The following is a 10,440-nucleotide window of genomic DNA, read 5'->3' as shown; positions in this document are numbered from 1 at the left end:
GGCCCAAACTGGAACCAAAAAGGTTTGGGGCCAAAGTTGCAAGGCAAATCTTGCAGGTCCCAAAACCGAACAAAAAGGGTTGGGGCCAAACATGCAAGGCAAAGTCTGGGGGGAGAAATCTGCAAGGCAAAGACTGGGGGCCCAAACTGGAATGAAAAGGGTTCATGGCCAATCTGCCAGGGAAAGGCTATGGGGCCCAAAGGGGAACTAAAAGTGTTCAGTGCCAAACCTGAAAGGCAAAGGCTGCGGGGCCCAAAGTGAAACCAAAAGCATTGGGGGCTAAGTCTGCAAGACGAACTCTAGGGTGCCCAAACTGGAACCTAAAGAGTTCAGGGCCAAACCTGCAAAGAAAAGCTGGGGAGTGCAAACCTGCAAGGTAAAGGCTGTGGGGCCCAAACTGTAACAAAAAGATTTTGGGGTCAAACTTGAAAGGCAAAGGCTGTCTGGTCCAAACAGGAACGAGAAGGGTTGGGAGTAAAACCTGCAAGGCAAAGGCTGCGGGGCCCAAACTGGAATGAAAAAGCATTCTGGGCCCAAACAGAAGGCAAAGGCTGCCTGGCCCAAACTGGAACCAAAAGGGTTCGGGGCCAAACCTGCAAGGTAAAGACTGTGGGGCCCAAATCTGAACGAAAAGGGTTTATGGCCAAACCTGCAAGGCAAACTCCAGGGTGTCCAAACTGGTACCAAATAGGTTTGGGGCCAAACCTCCAAAGCAAAGTCTGCAGGTCTGAAACTGGTACCAAAAGTATTTAGGGCCAAACCTGCCAGGCAAAGATTGGGGGGCAAATCTGCAAGGCTAAGCCTGGGGGCCCATACTGAACCAAAAGGTTTTGGGGCCAAACCTGCAAGGCAAAGGCTGCGGGCCCCAAACTCGAACCACAAGGGTTCAGGGTCAAACCTCCAGGGCAAAGTCTAAGGGACCCAAACAGGAATGAGAAGGGTTCGGGGCCAAATCTGCAAGGGAAAGTCTGGGGGACCCAAACTGGAGTAAAAAAGTTTGGGGCCAAACATGCGAGGCAAAAATTGCAGGGGCCAACCGGCTAGCCAAAGGCCGCAGGGCCCAAACTGGAACCAAAAGGATTCAGGGTCAAACCTGCAAGGCAAACTCTATGGGGACCAAACTGGAATGAGAAGGGTTTGGGGCCCAATCTGAAAGGCAAAGTTTGGGGGACCCAAAATGGAATGAAAAGGGTTCAGGGCCAAATATGCAAGGCAAAGATTGGGGGGGCCAAACCTGCAAGGCAAAGGCCACGGGGCCCAAACTGGAAGCAAAAGGATTCGGGGTCAAACCTGCAAGGCAAAGGCTGCAGGGCCCAAATCTGAATGAAAAGGCTTCTGGGCCCAACCTTCAAGGTATACTTTAGGGTGCCCAAAAGGGAACCAACAGGGCTTGGGGCCAAACCTGCATGGTAAAGGCTGTGGACCCAAACTGGAAAGAAAAGGATTTGGGGCCAAACCTGCAAGGCAAAGGCAGCAGGGCCCAAACTGGAACCAAAAGCGTTCTGGGCCCAACCTGAAGGCAAAGGCTGCCTGGCCCCAACTGGAAACAAAAGCGTTCAGGGCCAAACCTGCAAGGTAAAGGCTGTGGGGCCCAAACATGAATGAAAATGATTCGGGGCCAAACCTGCCAGGCAAAGGCTGCGGGGTCCAAACCTGAATGAAAAGGGTTTGGGGCCAAACCTGCAAGGCAAGTGCAGGGGAGTCCAAACTGGAATGAAAAGGGTTTGGGGCTAAACCTGCTAGGCAAAGATTGTGGGCCCAAATTGGAACAAAAAGGGTTGGGGGCCAAACCTGCAAGGGAAATGCTGGGGAGCCCTAACTGGAAGGCAAAAACTGGGGAACCCAAACTGGAACAAAAAGGGTTCAGGGACAGGCCTGCAAGACAAAGGCTGGGTGGGCAAATCTGGAAGGCAAAGGCTGTGAAGCCCAAACTGGAACGAAAAGGGTTCTGGGCCCAACCTGCAAGACAAAGGCAGGGGGTGCAAACCTGCAAGGCAAAAGCTGTGGAGCCTAAAATTGGAACGAAAAGGATTCAGGGCCAAACCTGCAAGGGAAAAGCTGTGGGGCCCAAACTGGACCAAAAAGTGCTGGGGGCCAAACCTACAAGGCAAAAGATGTGGGGCCCAAAAAGGAATAAAAAAGGTTCAGGGCCAAACCTAAAAGGCAAAGCCTGGGGTGACAAATCTGGAAGGCAAATGCTGGGGGCCCAAAAATGGAAAAAGAAGGATTCTGGGCCAAACCTGCAAGGCAAAGGCTGGGGTGGCAAAACAGTAATGAAAAATGTTCAGGGACAAACCTGCAAGACAAAGGCTGGTGGGTCAAAACTGGAAGGAAAAGGGTTCGGGGCCAATCCTGCAAGGCATAGGCTGGGGGGCCCAAATTGGGATGAAAAGGGTTCGGAGCCAAGCCTGCAATCACAGGCTTGGGTGGCTATATTGGAAGACAAAAACTGGGGGACCCAAACTGGAACATAATAGTTCGGGGTCAGGCTTGCAAGGCAAAGGCTGAGGGGTGGGGGGACAATCTGGAAGGTAAAGGCAGGGGTGCCCAAAATGGAAGGAGAAGCGCTCGCAGCCCGGCGTGCAATGCAAAGGTTAGTTCACCCAAATGGAACGATAAGGGTTTGGGACCAGGCCTGGAAGGCAAAAGCAGGGGTTCCTAAAATGGAACGAGGAGGGTTCAGTGCCAAACCTGCAAGGCAAACGCTGGGGCCAAACATGCAATACAAAGGCTGGGAGAACCAAACTGCAACAAATAGGGTTTTGGGGACAAACGTGAAGGGAAAGGGCTAGGGGTCCCATAATAGACCGAAAAAGTTTGGGGGCCAAACCTGCAAGGCAAAGGGTGGGAGGACAAAACTAGAACAAAAGAGTTTCGGGGCCAAACCTGCAAGGCAAAGACTGGGGCGGGTGGGGGCAAAACTTGAAAGAAAAGCGTTCAGGGTCAGACCTTCAAGGCAAAGGGAGGGGGGGCAAATTTGGAAGGCACGGGCTGGAGGTCCCAAAATGGAATGAGAAGGGTTCGGGGCCAGGCCTGGAAGGCAAAAGCAGGGGGCCCCAAACTGAAACGAAAAGGGTTCAGGCCAAACCTGAGAGGTTAGGCTGGGGGACCCAAACTGGAACGAAAAGGGTTTGGGGCCAAACCTGCAAGGCAAAGGCTGGGTGGGGAAATCTGGAAAGGAAAGGCTGGGGCTCCCAAAATGGAACCAGAAGGGTTTGGGGCCAGGCAGGGAAGGCAAAGGTTGGGGGGGAGTGGCAACATGGAATGAGAAGTCTTCAGGCCCATGTCGGGAAGGCAAAGGTGGGGAGGCCCAATCTGGAAGGAAAAGCGTTTGGAGCCAGGCCTGGAAGGCAAAGGATGGGGGCCCAAACCTGGAAGGTGAAGGCTTCAGGGCCAGACTGGGAAGGTAAAGGGTGGGGGGCAGCAGAGGGGCGGCCAAACCTGGAATGCGTAGGGTTCAGGGCCCGGCCTGAAAGGCAACAGTGTGGGGGCGGGGGGGGGGGGCGGGGAGGGGGGAGGGCGGGGGGCGGTCCAACCTGCAAGGCAAAACCGGGGGAGCCCAAAATGGAATGAGAAGGGTTTGGGGCCAGGTCGGGAAGGCAAAGGCAGAGGCGCCCAAGCTGGAACGAGAGGCTTCTGCTGACAGGAGCTGGGTTGGGAAATGTCAGTTTTCTAAAGTCAAACAGGCCCTGACTCTGCAGCAAAAAAGCCATGAACATCAGGAAAAGTCCTTTGGCATCAGGTTCACGGAGCAGGTGATGAACTCCACTCGGGAAGTCCAACAGACACACAATTCCCCCAGACTTTAACTACTTGATCAATCAAATCGATGGAATGTATTGGGCGCTTACAGTTTAGATGGTCTAGAGTCAATCAACACTATTTATCAAGTGTTTAATGTGTGCTGAGCACTGGACTGAGCACATGGGAGAGAACAATACAACAGAGTTAGTAGACATGTTCCTTGCCCACAGTGAGCTTACAGTGAGAAAAGAGGATGAGACATGACTTGAAAGTTTTCTTCAGTGAGGAGAAAGACTCTCATTCCACCTGTCTGAATGCTCCTTTTGTTCCAGTGGTATTTGTTAAGCCCCTTATTATGTGCAGGCACTGTTTTAAGTGCTGGGGCAGATATGAGCTGATCAGGTTGGCCAAGTCCGTGTCCCACATGGGGCTCACAGTCTTAATCTCTATTTTAAACTCGTTGAGGGCAGGGAATACAGGACTGGATTAACCAGTATCTACCCCTGCATTTAGTTCTGTAGTTGCCATGGTATTTGTTAAGTACTCACCATGTACCATGCACTGTTTTAAGCGCGGAAGTAGATACAAGCTAATGAGGTTGTAAACAGTCCATGTCCCATGTGGGGCTGGCAGTCCTTATCCCCCATTTACAAATGAGGTGATTGAGGTAGAGGGAAGTGAAGTGACGTCCTCGAGGTCACACAGCAGAGAAGCAGCAGAGCTGGAATCGGAAGCCAGGTCCTTCTGGCCCCCGGCCCCAGTCTCTCTCCATTAGGCCACACTGCTTAGCACTTAAATGCCATTATAATAACAATGATGACATGGCTTCAGCTACTACATCAGTATGAATGACTCCCAAAACCATTTCTCCAACCAACTGCCACGTGAGAGTGGGAAAAGCTTGTTCATTCCAAACAGTATCATAAAGTCATCAATTATGCTTCCATTATATTATTACCCCTCACTAGAATTTATATTAATATCTGTCTCCCCATCTTGACTGTAGGCTCACTGTGAGCAGGGAACCTGTCTTCCAACAATAAGATGTATTAGACTCCCCCAAGTGCTCTGTGCAGTGCTCTGCACACAGTAAGCGCTGGATACTATTGATTGATAGTGAGTTTATCGTGATTTTATAACAATTACAACCCTTCCACAAAGATTTGGATAGACTCTCTGCAGCATCCAGAAATACCAGCATCCAAAAAAGTGACTAGAATAGGGATATTTTGCCATTCAAAATTAGAAAAATAAAGTAATCGGAAGTCATGGTATTAGCTCCACATGGGACAGGGCCTGTGTCCAGCTTGATTGGCTCACTTCCATCCTACCTCCCGTTACAGTGCCTGGCACATAGTAAGTGCTTAACTAATGCCCTTATTATTAATAATGAAAGTAATAATAATAATGAAATGGTAATTCAATACCTCTTCCCCCTTCTTTTTATACTGTGAGTTCCATGTGGGACAGGGACTGAGCCTGACCTGATAATCTTGAATCTACCCAGGGCTTGGTACAGTGGTGGGCACATAGTGGGCATTTAACAAATGCCACCAAAATTATTATTATGCAGGTGGGGATGGGAGCCAGTTGGTTTCTCAACAGATTTTTGTCTTCTCTCTCCTTCCCCTGCCTTGTTAACTAGAGGAGGGTGGTTTGGCTCCACAGACTGGACCTGGCCAAAGAGGCCACATGGGAGATTAACCAATAGGATTTATTTTTCTACAGAAACCTTCTGGACACGTCACCCCCCTCCTCAAAAATCTTCAGTGGTTGCCTATCCATCTCCCTATCAAACAAAAACTCCTCGCTATTGACTTTAAAGCTCTCCAACACCTTGACCCCTCCTACCTCACCTCCCTTCTCGCGTTCTACATCCCAGCCCACACACTCCACTCCTCTGCTGCTAATCTTCTCACTGTGCCTCCATCTCCCCGGCTCCCATCCGATCCCCTGGCCCACGTCCTACCTCCCACCAGGAACGCGTCAATATGACTGATTGATTCACTTGATTGATTTGGGTCTCCCTCCTCAAAACTGCCAATCGCTCTTCCTCCCTTCAAAGCCCTACTGAAGGTGTGCCTCCTCCAAGAGTCCTTCGCAGACTAAGCCCCACTATTCCTCAGCTCCCACTCCCTTTTGTGTCACCATGACTGGCATAACTTTGCTCTTTCCCCCCACCCCCACCCCACAGCCCTTATGTATATATTGATAATTTCATTTGTATATAGATATCTATCGATTCACTAGATTGATTCACTAGACTTACTGGGTAGTGGAACCTGGGACAACCTCCAATCTGAGCCCCTGCCCAACTCCAACCCATGCTGCCCGCTGCCTCTCTCTTGGGTCTAGAGGATCCTGCCTTCCACCCTAGCCCTGCCCATCAAAGTCGATAGGGGCAGGGAGAAATCTGAGCCCCTCCAGCCCATGGGAGCCACATTCCTCTAGAGACCCTGAGGCTGGGTAGGAGGACAGGGAAGGAAAAACAAGGGAGTCATCACCCCCAAACATGCAAGGCAAAGGCCCAAAAATGGAAAGAAAAGGGTTCGGGGATAAATCTGCAAGGCAATCTCTGAGGGGGGCAAACTGGTACCAAAAGGGTTCTGGGCCAAACCTGCAAGGCAAAGACTGTGGGACCCAAACTGAAACAAAATGGTTTGGGGTCAAACCTGGAAGGCAAACTCGACGGGGGCCAAATTGGAACAAAATGGGTTGGGGGCCAAAGCTGCAAGGCAAAGGATGGGGGGAAAACCTGCAAGGCAAAGGTTGCCTGGCCCAAACTGGAACGAGAGGGGTTTGAGGCCCAACCTGCAAGACAAAGGCTACAGAGCCCAAACCGGAACGAAAGGTGTTCAGAACCAAGCCTGCAAGGAAAGCTCGAGCAGGCCCAAACTGGAACAAAAAGGATTAGGGACCATACCTGCAAGGCAAAGGCTGCAGGGCCTAAACTGGAATCAAAAGGGGTCGCGGCCAAACCTGCAAGGCAAAGACTGTGGGGCCAATACCGGAACCAAAATGGTTCGGGGCCAAAGCTGAAAGGCAAAGGCTGTGGTGCCCAAACCTGAACAAAAAGGGTTCTGGGCCAAACCTGCAAGACAAAGGCTGCAGGGCCCAAAGAAAAAGGTTTGGGGCCAAACCTGCCCGGCAAACTCTAGGGGGCCCAAACTGGAACGAAAAGGGTTTGGGCCAAACCTGCAAGGCAAAGGCTGCAGGGCCAAACTGGTACCAACAGTGTTCCAGGCCAGACCTGCAAGGCAAAGGCTGTGGAACCTAAACTTAAACGAAAAGGGTTCATGGATAAACCTGCCAGGCAAACTCTGGGGGGCGGGGGTGCCAAAATGGATCAAAAAGCGTTGGGAGCCAACCTGCAAGGCTATGGTTGAGGGACTCAAACCTGAACGAAAAGGGTTCGGGGCCAAACCATCAAAGCAAACTCTAGGGGACCCAAACTGGAATTGAAAGGGTTCGGGGCCAAACCTGCAAGGCAAAGGCTGCAGGTCTCAAAGTGGAACCATAAGGGTTTGGGGCCAAAGCTGCAAGGAAAAGGAGGGGGGGGCAAACCTGCAAGGCAAAGGCTGCGGGGCCCAAAGTGGAACCAAAATGGTTCAGGGCCAAAGCTGCAAGGCAAGATCTAGGGGGCCCAAAATGGAATCGAAAGGGTTCGGGGCCAAAGCTGCAAGGCAATGGATGAGGGGCAAACTTGCAAGGCAAACTCTTAGGGGGCCCAACCTGTAAACAAAAGCATTCAGGGCCCAACCTGGAAGGCAAAGGCTGTGGGACCCACACTGGAACCAAAAGCTTTCCGGGCCCAACCTGCAAGGTAAAGGCTGAGGGAAGAAAACTGGAACGAAAAGGGTTCATGGCCCAACCTGCAAGGCAAATCCTTCATGACCCACACAGCAACTAGAACGGTTTGGGGCAGAACCTGCAAGGCAAAAGCTGTGGGGCCCAAACCTGAATGAAAAAGGTTTAGGGCCGAACCTGCAAGGCAAACTCTAGGGGGCCCAAACTGGAAACAAAAAAGTTTTGGGTCAAACCTGCAAGGCAAACTCTGGTGGGGCCAAACTGGTATCAAAGGTGTTCGGGGGGTAAACCTGCAAGGCAAAGGTTGCAGGACCCAGACAGAAACGAAAAGTGTTGGGGGACAAACCTGCAAGGCAAACTCTCGGGGGGACAAACTGGAACAAAAAGAATTGGGAGCCAAACTTGCAAGGCAAAGGCTGCAATGCCCAAACCTCAATGAAAAGAGCTCAGGGCCAAACCTGCAAGGCAAAGGATGTGGGGCTTAAACTAGAACCAAAAGGGTTCAGGGCCAAACCTGCAAGGCAAAGGCTGTGAGGACCAAACCTGAATGAAAAGGGTTAAGGGACAAACCTGTAAGGGAAAGGCTGGGGGAAAAACCTGCAAGGCAAAGGCTGTGGGGCATAAACTGGAACCAAAAGGGTTCGAGGCCATAGCTGCAAGGTCAAGGCAGTGGGGCCCAAACTGAAACGAGAAGGGATCGTGGCCAAACCTGCAATGCAAAGGCTGCGGGGCCCAAACCTGAACGAAAAGGGTTTGGGGAAGAACCTGCAGGGCAAACTTTAGAGGGTCCAAATTGGAACGAAAAGGGTTGGAAGGCAAACCTGCAAGTCGAAGGCTGCGGGGCCAAAACCTGAATGAAACAGGTTCAAGGCCAAACCTGCAAGGCAAAGACTGGGGGCCCAAACTGGAAACAAAAGGGTTTGGGGCCAAACCTGCAAGCAAAGGCTGCGGGGCCTAAACTGGAACAACAAGGATTTGGGGCAAACACTGCAAGGCAAAGGCTGTGGGGACCAAACCTCACCGAAAATGGCTCGGGGCCAAACCTGCAAGGCAAAGGCTGGGGGGACAAACCGGCAGGGCAAAGATTGCGGGGCCCAAAGTGGAACGATAAGGGTTCAGGGCCCAATCAGCAAGCCAAAATCTGGGGGACCCAAACTGGAACGAAAAAGGTTTGGGGCCAAACATGCAAGGCAAAGGCCACAGGACCCAGACTGGAACCAAAAGCGTTTGGGGGTCAAACCTGCAAGGCAAAGGCTGCAGGACCCAAACTGGAACCGAGAGCATTTCTGGCCAAACCTGCCAGGCTGGGTCAGCGGGACCCAAACTGGAATGAAAAGGGTTCAGGACCAAACCTGCAAGGCAAAGGCTGCCTGGCCCAAACTTGAACAAAAGGGATTAAGGACCCAATCTTCAAGGCGAGGTGTGTGGGGTTCTAACGTGAACAAAAAGGGTTTGGGGCCAAACCTGCTACGCAAACTCTAGGGGGCCCAACCTGGAACCAGAAGTGTTCGGGGCCAAACCTGTAAGCCAAAGATTCAGGGGATGGGGTGGGGGTGGGGGGCAAACCTGCAAGGCAAAGGCTGTACAGTCCAAACTTAAACCAAAAGGGTTAGGGGCCAAACCTGCGAGGCAACCTCTAGGGGGGCCCAAACTGGAACGAGAAGAATTCGGGTCCCGATCTGCAAAGCAAAACCTGGGGGACCCAAAGTAGAACGAAAAGGTTTTGGGTGAAATATGCAAGGCAAACAGTCGGGGGGCAAACCTGCAAGGCAAAGGCTGCGGGGACAAACTGGAACCAAAAGGCTTCAGGGACAAACCTGCAAGACAAAGGCTGCGGGGCCCAAACCTGAATGAAAAGGTATCGGGGCCAAACCTGCAAGGCAAACTCTAGGGGTCCCAAACTGGAACCCAAAGGGTTTGGGACATTACCTGCAAGGCAAACTCTGAGGGGGCCAACCTGGTACCAAAAGGGTTCAGGTCCAGACCTTCAAGGCAAAGACTCCTGACCTTCAAGGCAAAGGTTGCAAGTCTCAAACTGAAATGAAACGGGTTCGGGGACAAACCTGCAAGGCAAAGGCTGTGGGACCTAAATTAGAACCAGGAGTGTTCTGGGCCTAACCTGCAATGCAAACTCTGCAGGACCTCAACTGGAATGAAAGGTGTTCAGGGCCAAACTTGCAAGGCAAAGGCTGTGGGGCACAAACTGAAACAGGTAGGGGGCAAAGCTGCAAGGCAAACTCTGCAGGGGCCAAACTGGAACAAAAAGGGTTAGGGGTCAAACCTGCAAGACAAAGGCTGCGGGGCCCAAACTTGAAAGAAAAGGGTTCGGGGCCAAACCTGCAAAGCAAAGGCTGGGGGGACAAACCTGCAAGGCAAAGGCTGTGGGGCTCATACTTGAAAGAAAAGGGTTAGGGGCCAAACCTGGAAGGCATATTTGAGGAGGCCCAAACTGGAATCAAAAGGGTTCTGGGCCAAACTTGCAAGGCAAACTCTGTGGGGGCCAAACTGGAATCGAAAGTGTTCTGGGCCAAACCTGTAAGGCAAAGCCTGGGCGGGGGGCAAACCTGAAAGGCAAAGCCTGTGGGGCCCAAACTAGAACCAAAAGGGTTCGGGGCATTACTTGCAAGGCAAACTCTGGGGGGAGCCAAGCTGGTACCAAAAGGGTTCGGGTTCTGACCTTCAAGGCAAAGTTTCCTGAACTTCAAGGCAAAGGCTTCAGGCCCCAAACTGAAATGGAATGGGTTCAGGGCCAAACCTGCAAGGTAAAGGCTGTGGAGCCCAAACTGTAACCATAAGGGTTCGGGGCCAAACTTGCAAGGCAAAGGCAATGGAACCCAAACTAGAACCAAGTGTGTTCTGGGTCTGAACTGCAATGCACAGTCTGTGGGT

This window comes from Ornithorhynchus anatinus, chromosome X4 (assembly GCF_004115215.2).
Source record: "Ornithorhynchus anatinus isolate Pmale09 chromosome X4, mOrnAna1.pri.v4, whole genome shotgun sequence".
NCBI classification, from domain to species: domain Eukaryota; kingdom Metazoa; phylum Chordata; class Mammalia; order Monotremata; family Ornithorhynchidae; genus Ornithorhynchus; species Ornithorhynchus anatinus.
This window is presented reverse-complemented; position numbering follows the sequence as displayed.